The sequence below is a fragment of the Penaeus monodon genome, chromosome 27 (genome assembly GCF_015228065.2).
Source record: "Penaeus monodon isolate SGIC_2016 chromosome 27, NSTDA_Pmon_1, whole genome shotgun sequence".
Classification (NCBI taxonomy): Eukaryota; Metazoa; Arthropoda; class Malacostraca; order Decapoda; family Penaeidae; genus Penaeus; species Penaeus monodon.
The window spans coordinates 18,841,346-18,841,641 of NC_051412.1; the positions used below are offsets into that span (position 1 = coordinate 18,841,346).

At 33.4% G+C, this 296-nt stretch overlaps 1 protein-coding gene across 1 annotated transcript in view; it reads right to left on the reverse strand.

Moving 5' to 3' along the window:
• Positions 1-296, reverse strand: part of LOC119590653 (inner centromere protein A-like) — a gene marked incomplete in the record, with an annotated part of 50,715 nt that overhangs the window by 32,412 nt on the left and 18,007 nt on the right.

The window sequence follows — 296 nt, forward strand, 5'->3', positions numbered from 1 at the left end:
GAATCACTACTCTAACAAGGTTATAGAATTTAAATCTATTCTTTACGAGAAAATTAAAGGCAATAATAATTTTCTGTTTTGATTGAGAACTACTAACCCGTTCGAGGGAAAAAAAAAGGAAACCCCAAATATTAGGGGAAGGGCTTCTGACAGACTAAATCAAAAAGAAGAGATCGACTAAAGAGAAAACTGAACTTGATATAAAAATCTAATGATATCTGAAGTCCTCTGAAGTTAGTATTGTGAGAAAAAGTTGCATACAAATCAACCATGGGATCCCCATTCCACTTTCAACC